This window comes from Spermophilus citellus, assembly GCF_964194105.1.
Source record: "Spermophilus citellus genome assembly, chromosome: 13".
NCBI lineage: Eukaryota > Metazoa > Chordata > Mammalia > Rodentia > Sciuridae > Spermophilus > Spermophilus citellus.
In genome coordinates this window covers 114259633-114279567 of record NC_138193.1, presented here as the reverse complement: position 1 = coordinate 114279567, position 19935 = coordinate 114259633, and positions in this window count along the sequence as shown.

The window sequence follows — 19935 nt, the reverse complement described above, 5'->3', positions numbered from 1 at the left end:
ATAACCAAAGCCTCTTGTCCTTTGCCATGTTGCAACCTGAGTGCCATCTTGACTTTGTTTCCCTTTCCGTTTTGTCTTGTTCCCAGGGAGCGTCTTGTTCCTTCTTCCTCCGGCTGCTGTTTCTTCTCACTGATGATCATATGCTAATCCAAGAGAGGGAGAGGACTCCAGCAAAGCCCCATTTTTATCCTAAACTGAAAATCTCTGGAACTCCTGTTGGTCATTAGAGTGCATCTTGCCATTTCTGAACCCAGGCAGGGGCATGAACGGGGACTGGACCTTCTACGGTGATTGCTGGGCTCTGACCATCTTCCACTCCAGAGGAAGTAGGGATCAGAGAATCTCATCTTGGCCTATAAGTAAATCTTTTGAGATCTGGTTTGGAATTTGAAAGAATTACTAAGTTGACTTGGAGAGTACCAAAATTATTGGAATATTGGAAATTTCCATTCAGAGAACAATGTTTCTATCTTTTCAATATTGTAAAATATATCTTTCAAATATTTTATTTCTATACTTATTTTTCAAGTTTCATTGCTACATTGAAACAGATTTTATTATATCTCCTAAATCTTGACTTGCTTATATATAAGGGGCTACTGACTTGTGCGTAGCCATATACAGAGAACTTACAAAATTTTCTTGTTTACAGAATCTTAATAAGGAAACAATGGAAAGTTTCACTTCTTTCTACACAGATAGTAAGACATCACTGGACAATCATGATATTCATCTTTATACTTTCTACTTTTCATCTATTGTTTTATCTGTTTAGTTAGAATGTCCAGTACAATGTGAATCATTAATAGAAATAGCAGCTATCTTTGCCTTGTCTCTGAATTTGATCTGATTGATTCCAGTTAATGTTTTTTCTACATGTTTTAAGTAGACACCTAATGTTTGAAAAACTTTTCCCTGGTGTTTGCAGCATTCTAAGAGTTTGTATTAAGGAAGGATTTTGAATTTTATCCATTATTTTCTTCTTCTTCAAAATCACTTTTCCCATTTTTTGTTGATTTAATAGAAAAAGTCATGTTGAACTTGCTTTCCTGGGATAAATCCCAATGTATCAGGAAGTGTCATCTTTTTTGCGTGCTATGAGGTTTGATTTTCTAATGTTTTTTGTAGTGGATTTCTGTGACTATGTTTATGATGCTGAGTTTTCAGGTTTAGAGAGACAGGTTGTTCCAGCCTCAGAAAATGAGATGAAAACACCCCCTCTTTGCTGTTTTAAAGAATGTGTGTGATTGGCATTATGGTCTCCCTGGGAGTTGATGGACCCGGTTGCAAACCCCTGGGTGAAGCCCTCTGTGGAGAGTTCCAGTCGTGAGCTGAATGGTTTGAACACACACATCCTAGCACCCTCTGCCTCCTTGCATCACTGCGGTGACTTGTTTTTTGATGACATTGTCTGTCTACTGACGTGAAGTGGCCGTGTCCACCACCCCCCTCACTGACGCTGTGATGTAAGTGGACTCAGAGCAATGCTCCTAACTGGGAGCCCTTTTCCTTAGGGGACATTGGCAGTGTGGGCTTTTTGAACATCACCACTGTGGATGCTGCTGCTGGCATCTACTGGGTGGGAGCAGGGGTGTTGGACAGCCCCCTGCAAGGACCACCCACCCACAATGTCAGAGGCCTCATTGTGAAACTGCTCTGGAATGACGGGGCCTGTCCATCCCAGCCTGGGCACAGCGTGTGCCACTCTTTATCATTTACTAGTCTCAGTAGAGATCTGTCCATTTCAAAACTGTGTTCACAGAACCAATTATCACTTTGGGGGATTTTCTCTTTGCTTGTCAGACCCCTGATTCCACTAACGATGCTTCTGTTATTTCTTTTAATTGCATGTAATTTAGGTTTAATCTGCTCCTTTCACCCCACTCCTTGGAATACACATTTATTTTTATTTTTAATAGACAAAAATGTATATATTTATCATGTACAGCATGTTGTTTTGAAATGCGCATACACTATGGAATGCTTAAGTAAAGCTAATTAACACAGACACAACCTCACACACTAATCACTTTTGCTGGGAACACTTAAAGTCTACTCTTCTAGCAAATTTTCGAGAATGTGGCAGATTGTTGTGAGCTACAGTCTCAGGGTTGCGAGATTGACCCACCTCTCAACCCTGCCCCTCTGGTGCCTTGCGAACACACTGTGCTCCTTTCATTCTATTTCATAAGTGGAATTTAGGAAATCCCCCCCACAGGGGCGGTCACACAGCATCCGCCTCCTCGTATCACCCTGATTGACTTACTCGACGCCCTCTGGGTTCAGGCGTGTTGCTGCAAAGGGAAAGATGTGCTTCTCTGTTGAGGCAAGACAGCACCATGGTGTCCCCACCCACCCATCGCAGACGGGCTCTCAGGTTGCCTGGGCACCTGGGTTGCTGTCTGTGGGATGCAGCTGCCTCCCTAACCCTGGCTGTGTGTGTGCTGCAGACCAGGGGTGGGGTTGCTGACTCGTGATGCGAAGGACACCCCTAAAGAGGCACTCCCTGGTATACCTTTAACTCTTAAAGCTCCACAAGCCGAATCACAAAGATTCTCAGGTATTGCATTCTTACCCCTCAGGTCCAGGTATCTTCTAAATTAATATTTCTACTTTTAGCACCTTTGAAATATAATTGTACTGCTTTGTATAGTTTTTGTTCTATGATTTTTAAATGTTTCAAGTTTCCCATTGAATTTTCTTCTTATCAATTTTCTTCAACATCATTGTCCAGAGAACATGCCCTGTGCCATTACCCCTGATATTTACTGAGATTTGCCTCACGACCCAACATCCATTCCACTTTGTGACTCTTCCTATGACTTGGGAAGAATGTGCGCTTTGACAGGTGAAATGTCCTATGGATATTAATTTGGGCAACTTGGTTGATAAAGTTTATAAAATTTTCTATAGTTTTATTTTGGTGTACTTCTTTTTTTCAACTATTGAAAGACAATATTAAAAAGTCCAACTATTAATGTGTTTCCTCTTTTACTTTGGTTAGGTTTTGCTTTTATTAGGAAAAATTTTTGAGGTGTACTCATATTTAAATCTTATCAATCATTTCTAATTCCATAATTTTGTTATTGAAAGTGTCTCTTTTTTATTACTTAGTTTCATATTCTTGATGTGTATTTTATAGTCATACCTGTTTAGTTTCTATGTAATATACTTGTAAAAATTTTTACTTTTATTCTTTCTGGGTTTTTGTTAAGACTTTTTAAAATGGTATTCACCTTAACTTTGATACGTGCATGTATTTGCATATGTGTTTATGCCATTCTCACCTTCTCAGTACTTTAATTGGAGATAACAGAGGTATCTTCAATGGCTGGGGTGCAATCTTATTATACCAGTCATGAAATTTCAAATCTCTGAAAATATGTCTAATTGGAATTTTTTGATTTTTTAAATGAAGATTTGCATGATAACTTTTAAAAGAAAATTGAGAGAGAGAGAGAGAGAGAGAGAGAGAAACACTTGACCGTGGACAAGCACTGCTTCAGGTGTGATGCTCTGCATGTGCTGCTTCACAAACCCCCAACTGGTGGTCCAGCCTGGTGGTCAGCATCTTCTGTAGGAATCACAAAATACCTTAGGTCTTCTTTAAAAGAAGTGAATATGGGGAGCATAATTCTTAAAATGATGATATTGTCATTTCTTATTAAAATTTAGCCAATGATGAATACATTCCCAGCCAACCCAAATTCCAAAGCAGGTGAATTGAAGAAAGGCTATTTTTGCCAGGGGATTTGTGCCTTTGCCTCAGTGGGTACAATTCTCAGCACTTTTGGAATCTGGGTGGGTATGTTCTTCACCTGGTGTTAGGCATTGGTCAGGCATGGCAGGCGATTAACATCTTTGTATGTGAGCTGACTGAGGATCAAGTAGGGAAAGGATCAGGTATGGGTTAGCTCAGGCACTTACAAAGCCTTTACCACACTCCTCGTCTTTGGCGGTCAGACCCGGGTGGCCTGTGCGTTGAGGCCCTGATCTGTCAATGCCTGACCTTAATTCAGGGCACTGCAAGGGGGTGCAGCTGCAAGTGATTGTTCATTGGGAAGTTCCCCTGCTCATGGGGGGGGAGGGGGCATCTGAGCACTGTTGGAACACTGTCCTTAGACGCTTCTCTTCACGCGACTCGGGCTTGAGACTCAGCTCACGATGCTGGTGGGAAGAGGCACACGTTGCTTAGTTTGACTTCTCTTCCACTTGGGGCAGCAGGTGCCCAGCTCCTTGGGACTTTGTTAATTGAGCTTCTTTAAGGAGATGGACAAAGGACGTGGTGAAATCTCTGTGTGGTTTTCTCTGAAGGGAAGGGATTCCACAGACAAGCTTTATGTAGTCACGTCAGAGCCACAGGAGAATGGCCACATTCTCCAAGTGGCCCAACAGTGAGGTGGAGAGCTGGGACCCTCTATGACCCTCATGAGTCACTACGGAACATTGATGGCCTAACTTTGAACTTACTTCACATAAGAAAATAATGAATTTGTTCCTTTTAATGTTTTTTATTGTTATCTTATAAAGAACAGTGGGCTTTGCCAGGCCATACTTGCACATGTACATAATTTGCTCAGTCTCATCCCCCAGTATCTTCCTCTTCCTCCTCTCCTGCCTCCTCTTGATCTGCTTGCTCTACTGATCTGCCTTCTGTTACTAGAGAAGAGTGAACTCTGTATTGCACAACCTGTTGTTGACATAGGTTTGCTTTCCAGTGCCACCCCTTGCTAACGGCATGGGTGAACAGATGTCCAGCACCTCAGTCCATGCATTCCCTGTGCTGGTTGAAGAATGAGATCTAGAGCATTCTACACCTTTGGAATAAGAGTGCTCTCTGGAAACCACAGGTCTCATCCATCTCCGTGTTGCTCTACTCCTTTCTGTCACTTATCTGTTTTGTGTGAGTGAGTGATGTGGGCTGGACAAACCGCATGTGAGTACAGCCAGGACCACTGTCTTCCAGGGCTGCCTGAGCAGCACGGCTGGGGAGCTGGCCAGGAGCCTGCTGCGGCCATACGCTGTGTGTCTAGATGTCCCTCTGACCCTTCTTCTTGTGAGGTGGTGCTTCTGCCTAGATCTCCCACGACTAGCAGACTCTGAAGCAGCTTCTCCTCTTTGTGTGACTCTCGGGTGTCGCCTCCACTTGCGTACCTTGGGTCTCTAAATCAGTGTGAGTCCCTTATCCTCCAGCTGCCGTTTGTTGTCAGGTGTTTGCACATTTCTCTGAAAAGGTCACCAACGCTTTCAGGATTGCATGGAGCAGCCAACCCAAAGTTGCACATCTGAGCAGCGCGGGTCTCACTTCCTGTCTTGAGCGTGAGCATGAAGAACCCCAGCGACACAGACTTTCTAAGTGTCAAGTATTAATACTGATTAGAATATTCTTAGATTATTCCCTGAGGGATATTCAAGATGTTAGATTTAAATGAGTGAACTGAGTGTAGATGGCTTCCCTTCTCCTGCCGGACATGGAGGCTTTCCATTAAAGAACTCCTCGATGTTCCAGCAGGCAGATCTTGGCTGATGGCACAGCCTGGCGGCACACTGCCGGCTGAGGGCTGTGGTGCTGGAGACGTAACTGTAAGGGGAGACTTTCACAACTATATTCAATTGTTTTCTCCAAGCAAAGTTTCTTAAGCTTGGAAAACAGGTGCAGAAGGGAATTGCATGCTGGAGCCAGAAACCACTGTGTCTTTGTTTGGAAAAAGCAGCCTCTAGGCCATCCCTCAGCCTCAGCCCTCTGACTCAGGGTGTCTGTGACTGGACCACAGCAGCCTCATTGTCCCCTGGTGAAAGTGAACGGGGGGGGGTGGGGGTGGGGGGGTGGGGGGGGGTGGGGGGGTGGGGGGTGGAGTTTTTAACTCAGGCCTCAGATTCCATATGAATGAGTTGGGAAGGATTTTGTCTCTGAATGTGGGTGAGATCCTCTCTCCTTCCTTCCTTCCTCCTTCCCTCCCTCATGTATCCCTCTGGTCTCCTCCCCTTAATGTTATTTTTCAAATTATGATTCTAAGTCCCTTGTACCAAACCATGGAAAAGTACTTGCGATTAATTTCTCAAGTTTCTAGGAATAAATGCCCTGTAGAAATGTTTTGAAATGTTTTAGAAATATTTCCTGAGAGTAATAGCTCTAGTCTCAGGGGACAATATCTAAGCAGTTAGAGCTAGCACGTGTCTTTCAACTGGTATTTCTAGATTGATGTGGCATTAAAATTCTGTTGCTATGCAAAAAGAATTCTAATTTGGTAAAAAAAAATTAGGTGTATGAAAACTGAGAATAAAATTAACTTCTCATGTATCATCTCCTGAGGATGATTTTATGTTTTGTATTGTTAAAATTTTCCTAATATAGTTTACCTCTGCAACATTGTGTATTGACTTGATCTGTTTCCCAGACTTTCTCTCCCATCCTCTGAGAGTACATTTGCCTGTGATTTACCACCTGACATTAGAGTAAGCTCAGTGCTTTCCGTTTTCTGTGTAATTTCTAGGTGGTAGTACAGCTGGGTGTTCTGAATTAAGTCCCCTAAAAATGAAGCCTGCAGCCAAGTGGAGCTATAACTCACATGGCCCACTCAGGGTGAGCGCTGTGGAAACGATGAGCAATGCTTTGGCTAAGGTCTGCCATGGTCCCTGCTCTCGGGCACAGCTGACCCAGGTCACAGGAATAGGTGCATTTTTCATAACTGAGCTCTGCGGTCCCCATTTTGCATTTATGCTCAGTCAGCTTTTCCCTTGCTGTGTACCGAATTAAAAACATCTGTATTTGAAAGAGTGTTCAGTGAACAGAAAGCAAGCTTCAGAATCTTAAAAATATTTGTAAATCATGTGTCTCTGGTAAGGGACATTTATCTAGCATAAGTAGAAAATTTCCAAAACTTAATAAGAAACCAATGTCAGTTGTAAAAAGATAAAATTTTTGAATATTCAGTTCACAAAGATTGACTATGGATTGCAAATAAGCATATAAAGAGATGGTCAGCATCACTGATCATCAGGAAACCACTGATTAAAAATGGCATGGTCCCGTATACCTATTAGCAAAACTAAAATTAGAAAAAACAATTAAAACCTGGCAATACCAAGTGCTGCCCAAACTGCAGAACACACAAGAACTGCTGTGGAGTGCTGCTGAGACCCCGGAGTGACCGACCCCTGAAGAAGGCTGGTCTTCAGTAAGGACTTAACACTTGCCCACTGTGAGCCAGACGTCCCCCTGTGTGCCGCTGGTGCTTAGTGAAGATGAACAGCACCTCGTCCAAACTCAGAGTTTGCATCCAGGCTTTTTCTTTTCTTTTTTCTTTCTTTGGTAAAATCTCAAAGGTGAAAACACCTCAAATGTCCATCAAAAGGTGAATAGATAAAGCAAATTGTGGAAGATGCTTACAATGGGTTACTGCTCGGTTATAGAAAGACATGAGCTAGCAATGCACGTGACAAATGAACAAATCTCAAAATAACTGTGCTGGGTGAAGGATATCAGGGGCTCACAAGTTCACATGTCTCAGTCCATAGATGGCTGTATTGATCTGGGCCCAAGATGAGTCAGCCCACAGAAGGGACTAGTCCTGTGGAAGAAAGCTACTCAGATCCTGGCCAGATCAGGAAGCAGAAAGAGAGAGAGGGAACCAACAGAGAAGATGCCCCCTTCAGAGACGACCCCAGGACCCACCTACTACTGACACCCCACCTGCTAGCAGTTAAATCCAGTCATACTTCTCTCATCTAATCTACTATCAGGTCACCTCTGAATCCTCATCCCTGGATTAGCAAGAGCTTTGGGGGGACCACCTCACATCCACACCATAACAGTCATGGCAAAAATGTCAGTAAATTCATTCATTAATGAAGAAGAAAATATGATGTTTAAATCAATTCAAAAATCCTTTTAGAAATATGAGAGAAATTTGATTAAAAAGATGCTAGGACATGTTTGGATAGACATAAAACTGGTTAATGTCTAACAACATTAAGTCTGGGGCTTGACCTTATATCTGGGGCTTATTTGATCCACTTAACAGAAACTCCTTGTCTCTCTATTAAATAAACACCTATATGTTATCTGTGCACCTCCAGAATAATATAACAACAAATCAAAAAATACAAGTGTAGCACAACACCAAAACACTGTAATCTTTTTGCCTATTTCCAAATTTCAGACAGCTTCTCTGACTGGGAACTGAGCAGGTACTTGAGGTGCCTGCTGTGAGAACTGTCTTGCTCTCTGTGAAGAAGAATATCAGACCCGTGGAGCCAGCCCGAGCAGGGCACCCAGGGCTGGGGATGAACCCCTCGCTCAAAAGGACAGCAGAAGTCCCCAGGAAGAAGTGTGTGGCTGACGCTGTAAGCAGCGCTTCTCCTGTTTGCCTTCATGTACCCCCTCATTCTCTGCCCAGGCAGTGAAGTCCTGTTTGGTAGAAGTTCCTGAGTTCATTCATATTCCTGGTCACACATCTCCAGGGTGAAACCACTGCCCACTTCAGAATTACCCAAGTGGCTGGTGCAAACGTGGGTTACTGGTCCCCACTTGAGACTTCCAGACCCAAGTGTGGAGCCCCTAGTGCTGCAGGGAGCTTGGATGATCTTGTGTGTGCTGTGATGTTGAGAAACACTCATTAAAGCCCCCTCTTGTGCAGTCGGCCCTTTTGGTGGCGGTCTGCTGGATACATCATGTTCTGGGGTGACTCTAATTGTGTCATGATTCGTCATGTTGTTAGCATTACAACACAGTCAATTTTTAGATGAGTGTGAGAAGCCAAAGACTTTCCTAGACAACAGAAGAGATGAGGTCATCTGGCAGTCACAGCACGGAGGCGTGGCCCAGACTTTCTTTCTCCTGTGATAATAATCATCCTGACTTTTGCAAATGTGAGACTGATATTCAGGCTGAAGCAGGGACTGAAGAGCAGGGGGCCTCCAGCTGAGAAAGAGCACACATAGATAGATGTGGGGGAAGAGCACTGAGCATTTCAGGAACAGCACTCAGTTCAGTCAAGCGGGGAGTAATAGGAGTCGAGTCTAAAACCTGTGTACTTGAGCGAGCTAACATGGTCAAGGTAAGGAGCGGGGACATTAACCTGGAGGTGACTACGGCTTTTACATGATCAGATTGGCAATCAAAAAAAAAAAAAGTTCTAGCAGGGTGTGTGGAATGGGCCCCTCACGCAGACCGTGAACCCAGCCTCTTAGCAGCCTGACTATCCAGGGCAGCTCTTATGCTGTCTTTGGGTGGGGAGAATGGCTGCACCACAGGCTCTCCTGGCTCTCACTGTGGGTGTGTCCCTCTCTTGCACATCCATCACCAGCAATATGGTGGTGAGATCAACCATGACCATGTGCCGCAGTCTGGCTGGGCACAAATCACGAGCCACTGAAGCAGGAACAAACTTTATTTCTGAACTCCACCAGCACACTCCACACAAGCTCCCCAGGAATTCTCCCGAACGCCACCCACGCGGCTCCTCCAGGAACCACCAACCGGAAATCCCCCTTCCGGAAATCCCTCCTCCTGCACTTCCCCAACCAATGGGAACTCTCCGGGAATCCCCAGGAGAGCTCAAGCGGAACTCAACGGGAACTCCGCCAGAACTCAAAAGTCATCATCTTCATGGCTCGCTGGCGTCACCTCTCAACCACTACTTCTGGCGAAAATGCCATGCGTCATTCGGACTCGGCTGTGGCTCTCAGCAACCATGCCCACCCCTCTGGCTGTGCCTTTCTCAGTGTCCAGGGGGCTTCGCCATTGCAGTTTAAGGCCCATGGAAAGTGTGGCATCTGAAGTTAAGATGAGGAGGCGTCATGGCGACAGAAAGGCTCGCTCCTTGCCGCCTGTCTTTGTTACTTCTCCTCCAGCTTTTAAAATTACGAGGCCCTTGGGACGCGATGCCTCCTGGCTCTCAGGGCACATGTCCTCACCCTCAGGGGAAGGCTTACGTTTCCTCCGAGGGTAGCTTTTCCTGCAGCTACTGAAGGCCACGGTGGAAACTGGGAGGCAGATTAGCAGGCCGGAGTGAATACAGGATTGGGGTCTGGAGATACCTCAAAGAACCAATCGAGTTGCATAGGGACCCTGTTTCCCTGGGAAATGTCTTCACCTCTGTGAACCCCACACAGAGCCTGCTCAGTGGGAAGGAGGACAGCTTCCAAAGGGCAGTCAGTGCTGATGTCCAGCAGAGGGCCTGCTGGTAAGGGACTGCTCGGTGAAGGTCACTGAAGTGGGCTGGCAAAGACTAGTGGGAAGATAACAGAGTTTTCTATAAAACACTTAAAATGTTAAGGTTACATTAGATAAATAATGAACTAGAGACATTTTGTGAGGTTTAATTAATCTTATAGGATTCTCTCAGGACCTGGGAGATCCATTTCCACCACCTATAACCTTGGTACTAGATGCACAGTAAACAATTAGGCAATGAAGGAGCTGACTTCTGAGGACAAAACACTTGGCAGAACTTGAAGGGCTATGTTATAAAGAAGTCAATTCTGTGCATGACAGATGGAGGACACGGTCCAACTTCTACAGACCTGGCAGCAGGAGTGGACAGCCCATTCTATCAGCCACTCTCAGACAGTGTTCCCTTATTAAACAGGCAAAAGTTCTGTTAACTGATTATGTAACAAAATATCAATGATTCATGTCCGTATTTTTATTCTTCCTTTGCAAATTACAATTTTTTTTACAGAGATTAATTTGAAAACTCTTTGTTATGGAACATCATGCACAATTTCATATTCTAACATTTGTTGAGAATGTTATTTTTTATACAGATAATAACATTTTAGCTGTTCCTCACAGTTCCAGGGGGAAAATACTATTTTAAAATCTAGAAAGTGATGTAATGAAGATTTACAAAGCTCAGTTGAAGTATGAAAAATTTGCTGCCTTGGGTGTACCTTTGGATATTTAATTTTTTTCCAAGTTTATATGAGATTATATATTTACATATATGTTTATATGCACATGTACTTATGTTTTCATGGCCAAATCCTGAAGGAGCAGATTCATTCAAAGTGATTTTGCTGTAGAACATTTAATTAATTAAGTTTTGGGACATTCCCCTGCTTACCTTAGGCTAAAGCAAAATTTCAAAGGAACTATAAAAATTGACCTTTAAAGATCAGTGGTCAGCACCACTGGGCACTTATCTAAAAGTTACTTATTGCTACATGTTGCCTTAGTGTTACCTAGACCCTAACAAGGATTGATGTGGGAACTTGTAAAACTGGTTCTGATCTTTAAGAGATCATGGTGGATACGTTCTCCGATTCTGCCGTATTGAAAACGTGGTATTAAGGGTGAGTGGTGAGTCCTGCAGAGTGCCTTGGTGGGTGTGGTGGGTTGGACCTCCTCAGAGCAGATGCGGTGCCACAGGAGCAGGTGCCACGTGGAAGGAGGGCACAGGAATTCTGCAACCCACAAAGTGGAGTGGGCACCCCAGCCAGTCTGCCTGTGCCTCACTACGCTGAGTGGCTTTTCTGTGTGAGATTTTATTCCTGCCACTACATTGAAAGGGTGGTAGAAAAGAATGTTACAGACTGAACCACACTTGATGTTTATACAGAATTTTCTTTGTGATGAATATTCATGTAATTCATATAATTCACAACCTGGGAACAGGTCTGTGTGATTTCACTGGAATTGGTGGGAAAATGTGAACTGGTATCAATTTTTTTCATCACTCACAATGCTTCATGCTTGCCCATGAAGAGGAAGGAAAACTTGAAAATGTGACAACAAAAATTAAAATCTGCCTTTCTTTCAGGTGTTAGCATGGTCAGTCGAGATGATTCCACAGTGGACGACTCAGTTACACGTGTATTTCATGGCAACATGACCAGTCAAGCTAACTCTGTTATACCATCGAGGCCTAAGCCTGTGAAATCTGTCATATTAGTGAAGGATCCAGGTCTGTGGGTCTTTCCGGGACGGGTGTCTTACGTAACTCTCATAAGTTTTGTTATTAATAATTCATACTGGCCTCATCTTTTAAAGTTCGAGGTTCTTTCTCTATGAACATAATATGCTTATCTTCTGTGAGACCCTCATGAATTTGAGTTGACAGTCTTCATTATAAGATAAACATTTCATTTAATGAGTTTACAAACTCCTGGACCAGACGTACAGAAACACACCTTAGGTACTTACGAGCTTTCAGAGACAACATCTGATTCCACTTCCACCCACTGTTGAGGTTCTAATTACTTTGATATAATAGCTGTGGGACTTAATTTTTTACTGATCAGACAGATTCCTCACTAATATGTAGCAGAAAAGACACATTAAAATTCTGTTCTGTTTGACAGGTCTAAGGCTAAAGTCAGTTGGATCCAATTTATTTTCTCGGGTCTGTCATACCGAAAAACCTTTGATGTTCCTTCAGCCATATTTGTTTAGTGAACCTAAATGTTTTGTGCACAATGAAACCCAGAACAATTTAATGAATTTGACCTTAACTTATGTGTTTCTGTTCTTTTACACCGAAACAGACTTCAGCTCTCTGTTAACTTAATTCTTTTTTTTGTGGTTCCAGCTCAGTTTTTTAATTGTATAATACAGAAGAACGTATCATTGAAGGTGATATCTACATTATTATTGAAGCAGTTTATATGGAAGTAGTTAGTGTTGTATCAACAATATATTAGTATAATACCCAGGAACAGTTTTATATTTTTATAAAATTATAATATTAGATACTTTATAAATATTATATGTTATATTAAATAATTATGTCATTATAACAAATTATAGATACTGAAGCCAGAACATAGATTTGAGATTTAAGGATGTGAATTTTGAAGCTTCACTTTATTAATGACCAATAATCTTCAACCAAATAATATATTTTCTGAGATTGATATCTTAAATCGGGGCAAATAGTAACTTTCATAAGGCTGCTTTGTATTTCCTTCTGGAAGTGTTTTGTAAGTAAATAGGTCCTGCAGTTTGGATGTAGAAGGTCTTCAAAGGCCCATGTGTTGCCTGCCCATTGGCTGGAGTCTGTGGTACTGTTGGGACCTTTCTGGAGGTGGGTCCATGTGGAGAATTCAGGTCAAGGGGGTGTGCCCTTGGAGGGGATGTTGAGACCCTGACCCCTGGTGCTCTGTGTGAACAGGTCCTCCAAATCTGGAGCCTGCCATTTTGTGCTTGTGACAGATGACAGATCTCAGTATGTACAACCAACTTACTTGGATTTTTTGTTACCCACAGTTAGGCTCATAATGCATTGTATTGCCTATGCAGAGGTATGCCCCAAAGTTTCCTGAACATGGTAGGAAATTTTATTTTAATCTTATGTAAATGTTACCAATGCTAATACGATTTCAAAGAACACAGAAATATTTGAAAGATAATATTATAGACTGAAATTTATAAATTTTTTCTTATGAATTTATGAATTTATGAATTTTTTCTTTATCCACTAATTCATGTACTAATTTGACAGATTTTTTTGTAAGTCCTTGTTTTGGACCTGAGCTATGTAAATTGAAAGAGCTGTGAAATTTTCACTGGGGGCAGTTAAAGCAGATATAGCCATTTTTTTGATGTCTATGAATTATTCTGTCCATTTTGAATCACTTTCAAACTTAAAAAAAAGATTACGAGTACCCCTTTAAAGTTATTTGGAAATTAATTGTTGGGGTGTTTCCTCGCTCCTGGGGACTGGAATGTGTTTTTTTTTTTTTTTTTTTTTTTTTACTGGAGGATATGTTCCTACATCCCATGACTTGCTCTGGGCATGGTGAAGTTTGCATGATACACTGTTGCAATCCAATCCGAAGCAGTCCAGCTCTCCTGGAGTTCACTAGTGTCCCTTATGGAGAGGGTCTGTTTTTGAGTGCCCTTTGCCATCAGCAACGACATCTCTTTTGTTTCCTGAAATCTGAAAGCATTGTGCCAACATTCACCAACTGGACCTTTTTCAGACTATGGGGTTGCTCTTCTGCAGACTGGCACCGGGAGTTCTGTGAGGCTTGCTCAGGTCTGCATCGTTGGCAGGAAGCTCTCAGAAGCGAGCAGTGATCTCTGCACCCTGAAGGGCAGCCCGGGACTTGAGCTGGTCGCCCAGCACCTGGTCAAGGTGCACCTCAGGTGGCTCTGCGTTCCGCTCACTTTTCCCGTGGGTTGATGGACAAGCATTTTGTGGGTCAATCCTTTGACACAAGGAGCACTCCGTTCCCTCACAAGCATGTCAGTCATTCATTTATTTGTTTATATCAATAGGAAGTAATATTTTCCATTTTATTCAGGGCATTAAAAACCATTACTATCCGGATTTATTTTGATGCTCACGTAGTCCAAACTCCCCCTGCGGGAAGTCCTTCTCGCTGCCCTCTGTGTCTTTCTGACATGCTCCCATTGTTCCTTGAGAGCCTGGTCCAGTGTTCCAGACTTGCTCTGGGTTCTCCCTCGGCAGCCATTTCTCTGAGCAGCTCTGATTTCTTTCAGCAGAGAATGGTTTTATAACCGAGCCTGGGCCATGTGCTGCCTGCCTTGGTGCCTCTCATGGCCCAGCCCTTGTCAGTGGAGACAGCTGGCAGCACATGGGCCCCACATCCACCTAATATGCGTGTGTGACTCTGCAGATCTGAGCATATGCTTACATGTTAACCACCAGGAGTCCACAGGGGTGCCTCCGACCCCAGCCCAGGCTACAGAACCCTGTCTAATTTCCTTCCTTCTAGGTGTCCTCACATCCCTTCCCACCTGCATGAAGCGCATGGTCACCATGCTGCAGACACACACTTGTTTGACATCTTTGCTCCATTGTCCCATAGGTAACTGACATCCTATCATTTTGTCACCCTTCCATACAAGGACCCTTGCCTTACCTCTCTGGCCAGGAGGACACCAACCCCTGGTCAACGCCTCCTCACCTCTCTGGGCCCTGTCACCCACCTTGGAGTCCTGCCCACTCAGGGACACATGGCCTCCACTCTCCCCCTACTTCTCCTGCCACCTGCTCACACTGCATGGCCCTCCCTGACCTCCACGATCGAACCGGCCAGAAGGAAGGGGCAGGGAGCAGAGGAGGAGAGAAGCAGTGATACTCAGGGAACCTGGTGGGCAGCGCTGGGTGTCCTGCACTGGAGTGGGAAGACCGTGCCTGCCACATCCGCATGGGACAATGTACGTTTGAAATCAGCATCATTTTTACTAATATTAGGCTGAGAAACACAGGTGTCTGATGTCTGTATCAATCCCACAGATTATTACACACAGCAAAGTTGCAGAGCTCCATTTTTATATATGACACATAAAGGGCACTACTGGTCATTATCATAATAGGGGCTCAATGTTTTATTAAACATGAAATCATTCAGGCAATGATTACGGTTAATTTTGTCATATGTTTTGGAGGTTTTTTCCTATTATTTTTTAGTGTATTTATACTGTATGCTCTTTTATAAACATTGCAATTCAAGATTAAAAATAGATGTGCAAAGCACTTTGAAATGTTAAAATCTGCTTACCAGAGGAAGCCACTTGCCACCCAGCCAATTAACTGGAGATTTAGTGCCCTGTGATTCATGTGGCATCTGTAGCTGCTGCTTCTTGGCCTCTTCCTCCAGGAGGAGAGATTTACAGTACCCAGCAGGGCGGTGGCATCTCCACCCTGTTACAGAATCAGGGGGATAAAATATACCAGGCTAATGAAGATGCTGTGCAATGATTTTTCAGAGAAATTGAATGTCTGGGGACCTGATGTCTATGCAGCCGACTTCTCTAGGTGGCAGTCAGAAGGACAGCACATGGGTTTAAAGACCTGACTTCACTATATAACTCAATTCTTATGTGAAAAAGGCAGAATGCAGCTCGGCCTCCCTACATGACTAACACAGCCCCCTTGGTGGCTCACCGTGTCTCTCCGTGGGAAGACGTGGGCTATGGAGGGCTATTGAATGCCCCAGACAGTCGATGGCTCCCTGTGAGCAGGGACATCTGACCTCACTTTCACCTGCTACTGGAGTTCTGATGGCTTGATTTATTGATTGTGGGATTTTAATTCTACCATTTGTACAGATTCTTCACTAATCTTCCACAGGCAAGAAGCGCTGCGATCCTGTTTGGACGAGCCATAGTTTTGGTCGTGTCCTGTGTTTTCTCCCAGTGCATTTTCCCAGGATTCTTCTGATTTTCCTGGGATCACTGTCTTAGCTTCTTAGCTTTCTTAGCTTCCTGCACTTATGTCTCCAACATAAACTTTCCCTCTGTGAATTGGGATTGTTTTGTGCTTCTTACAGACTGAGAGTACTTGGGGGCCAGTGAGTGTGACTCTCAGCAAAATATTTGGTCATAGCAGACAACTGGGACTGTCTCTCAAATAGAAAAGCATTTTATCTGTCCAAATTCTTCTTGTATTCAACTATTAAGGTAAAAATTGACATTTGCATTATGAAATATTATAAAATAATCATAATTTCATTATCTGTCAAAATATACAGCAATACAGTCATAGAAATGTTAGTGATGGAAATCTAAAAGTTTTAGTGTCCATGAGTGGTTTTGAGTCGTTATTGTGATTTCTAAGGATAGATATGATGAATGCCTAGGATCCAGTTTGTATCAGCCTACACCATTTCATTTGTAAATGACAACTGGCTGTAGATTTTGCAACACAAAGGGAAGTTATTTCATCTTCTAGTTAAGAGTCCTACCTACCCAATGTTCGCCTACCCCAAAGCTATTTTTCTTCTGTGTTGATCATTTCAAGTTCTCAGAGATGAGGGACTTCCCGTGTCATTGACATTGACAGTCTAGTGGAGAAGGCTTGTAACTCCCTTGTGACTAGCCACATATGAAAAGCTCTCTGCCTGCAGTGCCCATGGACAATTCATCACGTCCTGTGTCTGCGTGGTTCATCCTTTTTGTTGGGAAAGAGTGTTTTGTAGTAAGAACATACCAGAGCGTGTTTTTTCACCTCTTTCAGGACACCTTGGCTGCTTTTTGTTCCCAGTAGTTACAGAGCTATGGACACCCTGAGCCCAGGGTCAGTTGGGAAGTACCTGCAGATGCCATGGCTTGCTGGATGCAGGGCAGCCCGGGTTTAGTGTATAAAAGCCACCAACTCTTCCAGAATCAGTGGGCCTTTCATTCCCCACAACAATAAAGGAGAATCCCCTTGGCTCTCTGTCTCCCATGGCACTGTTGGTATCTCTTCCTAATTAAAAACAAACAAACCAACCAAATAAAAAAGCCCCCTGCATGCTAGTCTAGGTGTCCTGATCTTACATTATGGTTTCAGTTTGCACTTCCCTAATGTAAAATAGAGTTAAACATGGTTTCCTTTGCTTACTTGAAATCTGAACAACTTCTTTGTGAATCATTTGTTCAGATCTTTGGCCATTTTTTTAAATTGGGGTTTTGTCCTAAGTTTTAGTGTTGTTTTGAAAATAATACCTTCATTAATCATGGGTTTTGAAATATTTTTCTGCAAGTCTTTGCTTTTATTTCATTTTCTGAACAGTGGTTTTTCCTGAGTAGAAGATTTTATTTTAACAAAATATAGCTCATCTCCTTTTCTTTAGTGTTCTTTAATTTGCAGGATGTTGTAAGTTAAAACCCACAATCAAACCCATTCACGCAGTATCCTCTCTTGTGTTTTCTAGCTTTCCATTAGTCATACAGTCCATGTCTGGATTCATGATGACAGGTGTAAGGTCTGTGTCTCAATTCAGCTCCTCATTCATGTAGACATCAAAATGCTCCACCACCGTGTTTTGAAGAGATGCTCCCAGACCTCTTTACTGTGACCATGTGGAGCTATTTCTGGGCTCCCCTTTCTGCCCGACGGGTCTACATGCCCATTTCTTCTCCAGAGCCCCGATCTTGGTTACCGTGGCGGCATGCTGTCTTGAGTTGGGCTGTCTGCCCATGTGGCCCATCCTCTTCTGCACTGCGGGGCTCTCCCAGGTCCTCCATACACAGTCTGGGTCTGCAAGACGGCTTGCCAGCATTTTGATTAGGACTTCACAGAATCTGTAGTCCAATGTGGGAAAACTGAGACCTTAACAATATTGACTCTTCCAATCCATCCATGGACTTAGACTATCTCTCATTCAGACCTTATGTGACTTCTTTTCATTAATGATTTGTAATTTAGGTATATTGATCCTGTTCATACTATGTTAGATTTATATCCAAATATTTTGTTTTGTAATGTTATTGCAAGTGATAATGATTTTTGAATTTCAAATTCAAGCTTTTCATTGCTAACATATGGGAAAATCATTAGATCTTGTATATTGATAGGTGCTAGTGGTGGGTCACGATGTCTTCATCTTACCCTGATCTTAGGAGGGTCAGCTCCTGGATCTCTTCCCTCTAAGACCGGAATGTCTTCATTAAGAATGATGTTGACTGTAGGTTTTTATAGATGTTCTCTATTATTTTCCCTTTTATTCTTTATTTGCTAAGAGTTTTTATAGTACATTGGTGTTGGGTTTCTCACATACATTTTCCCCCATCAATAAAACGATCATATGATTTTTCTTCATTAACCTATGGCTACAATGGATTACACTGATTGCATTTTTTTCTTAATGTTGAGCCAAACTTGCATACCAAAATAAATTTTACTTGGTAATGATGATTTACAATTAGTTTTATACATTATTAAATTTGATTTGATAATATTTTGTTGTATCATATTATATATAATATAATATTTGTTGTATCATATTTATAAAGTTATTGTTCTGTAATTTTCTTCTATGTTGTTACCTAGTTTGGGCATTAATAACACTCGCTACACAGAAAGTTAGTGCATTTTCTGTTTTCTTTCTGGAAGAGATTGTTGCATACTCACTAATAATTAGAATTTTTACCATGATTAGGAAAAAAATAGAATTTTGATATGATAAACCAGTGGTTCTCAATGCCAGCCCCACATTAAAGTACTTTGGGAGCTTCAAGCAATGATGTCCATCACATCTCCAACAGAACAAATCTCAAATTTTGAAGTGGATGATAGAAATAAATATATTCTTAGAGGGTGTCTCAGGCAATCCAATATGATGATGGACTTGGTTATTTATTTTTAAATGTTGAAATTATTGTTATTTAAATCTTATTTACAATCACAATTCATTTGGTGATCTAAAAAATTCCCATTGATCAATAGTTATTCAGCTTTTCATTGCTGTGACCAAAAATACCTGCAAGAATAACTTAGAGGAGAAAATGTTTATTTTGGGCTCCTGATTTCAGAGGTTTGTTTCGTGGCTGAGGGCTTCGTAGCTCTGGGCCTAAGGTGAGGCAGAGCACCAGCGTGGAAGGGTGTGGCATGTGCTCTGCTCCTGGTAGCTGGAAAGCAGAAGGAAGGGGTGAGAGAAAGGGAGAGAGAGAGAGAGAGCAAGAGAGAGAGCATGAAGGAGCGGGCGCAGAACCAGGGAAAAGATATAGTCTAAGACACACAGATTAAAACAGTCCAGTGCATCCTTCATCAGTGCTGAATATTCATTTTTAAATGTTGAGATTAATCATTGTTCTTTAAATCTTTTTTAAAAATATTTTTTAGTTGTCAATGGACCTTTATTTTATTTATTTATATGTGGTGCTGAGAACTGAACCCAGGGCCTTACCTCTGAGCCACACCCCCAGGCTGTTCTTTAAATCTCATCCACAAACAGCAAGCATTCTGTGATGAAAACATAATAATTCCAGTGAGCAATGGTCTACTTGTTGCCTGAAACTGCACCTCTGAACGCTGCTCCGCTGGGACACGCTTTGGAAACGCAAGCTTTGTGGGGAACGTTAAAGAACCCAACCGCGATGGCACTCACGGCTCCAGATGTCACCTCCACTGAGTGCTCATCACTGCTGCGTTCCATCTGTTTCTTTGACCTGAACATTTATCTGGGTCTAAGAAGTAGGCTTTGTCTTCTAGGCGGGAATTTCGTTCTGGAATAGACTTTCTTATAGACGTGTTCTCG